The 3,467-nt window shown below is 33.1% G+C and overlaps 1 pseudogene; it reads left to right on the plus strand.

Annotated features, from left to right (window-relative positions):
• Positions 1–2,125: 2,125 nt before the first annotated feature.
• LOC119626659 (small nucleolar RNA U13) lies at positions 2,126–2,215 on the plus strand (annotated as a pseudogene).
• Positions 2,216–3,467: the final 1,252 nt, after the last annotated feature.

The following is a 3,467-nucleotide window of genomic DNA, read 5'->3' on the forward strand; positions in this document are numbered from 1 at the left end:
TCTTAAAACTTTGGACATTAAACAACAAAGAACAGTGATTTCTGAGAGATGGGAAATAAAGGAGGTAAGTGAACTCTACAGCTGCCCTTGGCTCATTGCCTAAAGAGAGTTTCCAGGCTGTGGTGCAAGGAGGGGAACCCAGGTAGAGTCCAGTGATCTCTGAATTGAGGGGATAGATCCAAGAGTCAGAGGAGACCAGAGCAGTTACAGTTCACTCAAACCACAGCTCACTAATTCTCTCTTTTTATTTTTTTAGTCTTATTCTATTTCTGTATTTCATTTACCTGTGTATCCACCTCATAACATGGCCTCAAAATGTAAAATGCAAAATTTGCAGCAAGGAAAAATAAATAATTTCATAGCAATAGTAGAAACTATTGCTACGTCTTCAGGTTTCCTAATATTTTCTTGTACAATGTCTAAGTTATCATAATTTTATTCAGTGTATTTTTTACCTCAAACGTTGCAGTTTTCATCTCTAGAAGATCAAATTGAGTCTATTGTTATCTTTTATGCCTCCACTTTACATAGCATAATATTTCTTTTAGCTTTTTGAACATATGGAATGTAGTTATAACAAGTGTTATTATGCCCTTTTGTACTAATTCTACCATCTGGATCAATTTTCATTGATTTTTCTCCCCATTATGGGTATAATTTTACACTACTTTACACAGTTGGTTTTTTATGGGATGCCAAGCATTATAAATTTTATCCTGTTTAGTGCTGGATATTTTTGTATTCCTATAAGTATTCCTTAGATATTTTTCTGAGATGCAGTTAAAATATTTGAAAACAGGTTGACCTTTTTGAAGCTTGCTTTTCAGCTTTGTTAGATAAGACTAGAGCATCATTTATTCTAGGGTGAATGTTCTCCACTACCAAGGCAAAACACTTCTGGATTCTGTCCCTGATGCTCCATGAATTATGGTTTCCACTTTGTATAGTGGGAATAGGCACCACATCAGTCAAGTATGAGAGCCATAGATTGTCCTATCTAATCTTTTCAGGTATTTCTTTCCCTGGCCTCAGGTAGTTTTCTCAAATGCATGCTCTTAGTAGTATCCAGATGAATAGTTAAAGAAGACCCTTTGCAGATTTTTGAAGTTCTTTCTATCTTTCATGTAACTCTCTCCTCTCCTGAAGTTAGACTGCAGTAAGTTAGAAATGTATACCATAAATCCTTAAGAAAACATTAAAATGACAAAACAAAGAGTTATAACAAGTCAATGAAAGTAATAAAATGAAATAATAAAAATACTCACAAATAATAGCAGACATCTTAGGCAAATCTAATACAATAATATATAAAAAGGATAATACATCATGACTGGGAACTTGAGGTTGGTTTAATATTCAAAAATTACTATAATTCACCATGCTAACGGACAAAAAAAAAGATATAATCCTCTCAATAGATACAGAAAAAGAATTTGACAAAATTTAATGATCATTTCTTATTTTAAAAGCCCTCAGAAAACTGGGAATCAAAGAGAACTTCCTCACCCTGATAAAGTCCATCTGTAATAACCTACACCTAATATCACACTTGAAGCAAAAGTCAAGTACAAATGGCTTTACCAGTGGATTCTACCATGCATTGAAGAAACAAATAATGCCAATCCTATACAAACATAGATGCAAAAATTCAAAACAAATTATTAGCAAATTGAATCCAGCAATTTATAAAAAGAACAATACATTACAATTAACTTGGGCTTATTCTAAGAAAGCAAAGCTTGTTTGCTATTTGGAAATTGATCAGTGTAATTGATTGTAATTCACCAATTAGAACGATGAAGAAGAAAAAAATTACATAATTATCTCAATAGATATAGGAAAGTCATTTGATAAAATTCAATACCTGTTCTTGTTTAAAATTAGAAAGGAATAAAAACTTAGCAAATTAATGACAGAAGGAAACTTCCTTAACTTCAGAAAGGACAACTACAAAAAAATTGCAGCAAATACCATTCTTAATGATAAATATTGAAAGACTTACCCTTGATATCAGGAGTGATGCAATGATGTTCCTTTTCACCTTATTCAACATCATATCGCAGGTCTTATATAGTGCAGGGCAAGAGGCAGAGGAGGATAAAATAATTGAAAATAAATAAATAGGATAATCTTGTGGTTCATAAGCATGATGATTGCCTTTTCACACTCGTATGAGATGAACTTCGTTATGATGTTGGCACATTCCCATCTGATGTGAAAAAGAAAAATAAAGAAAAGAAATAAATAAATAAAGCTGTCACTTTGTGTATTTGAAAACTGAAAATAATGTACAAATAAACTGATACAGTTAAATTAATTTAACCAAGTCAAATAAGGTTACAGTTCAATATGCAAAAATTAATTGTATTTCTATACACAACAAACTTTTTTTAAAAAATTACAAAATATCCTTTTCTGTAGCATCAAAACATAAGTACCCTAAAATAAATACAACAAAATATGTGCAAAACCTGAAGACAAAAAACCAACATGCCTGATTAAGATAAATTAAAGAAGACCAAAATTGGTGGGGTAAGACAACATAGTTATAGATTGAAAAAATCAATATCATAAATGAGTTAATTCTCCCCAAACTGATATAAAATTCATTGCCATTACAATCAAAATTTTCAACTTTTAAAAAAATTTTGTAGACATTGACAAACTGAATCCAAAATTTGTGTAAAAGTGCAAAGTATTAAAATAGCTAGGAGAATCTTGAGAAAGAGTAGCAAATTTGGAGGTCTTAAACTATGAGATATTAAGATAGATTATAAAGCTCCTGTAATTAAGATGCTTGTGGAAAGGGCACAAAGTTAGCCAATGCACAACAGAACACAAGAGAGAACCCTAAAACAGACTAATGTGTGCTGTCATTTGCCTTATCACAAAGGTAAGATGACAGAACAATGGGAAATAGTCTTTTAAAGAAATGAAGCTTAATCAACTGCATATTCATATGGAAAAAAATAATTTGACCCCTACCTCACACCATACACAGAATCAATTTTGGATGTGTTGTAAACAAAAAAGTAAAAAGTAAAACAATAAAGCTTTCAGAACATGGGAGAACATGTTAATGGCTTCAGAGTAGGCAAATATTTCTTAAACAGGGCATAAAACACATTAATCATGAAGAAAACTATTGGTAGTGGCTGTTATCAAAATTTAAAACGTCTGTTTATCAAATGATACCTTAAGGGTGAAAAAGCAGGCTGGGTGCAGTGGCTCATGCCTGTAATCTCAGCACTTTGGGAAGCCAAGGTGGGTGGATCACGAGGTCAGGAGATCGAGACCATCCTGGCTAACATGGTGAAACCCCATCTCTGCTAAAAATACAAAAAATTAGCCAGGCGTGGTGGTGGACACCTGTAGTCCCAGCTACTTGGGATGCTAAGGCAGAAGAATGGCGTGAACCCAGGAAGCAGAGCTTGCAGTGAGCCGAGATTGCACCACTGCACTCCAGC

Source organism: Chlorocebus sabaeus, chromosome 1 (genome assembly GCF_047675955.1).
Source record: "Chlorocebus sabaeus isolate Y175 chromosome 1, mChlSab1.0.hap1, whole genome shotgun sequence".
NCBI lineage: Eukaryota > Metazoa > Chordata > Mammalia > Primates > Cercopithecidae > Chlorocebus > Chlorocebus sabaeus.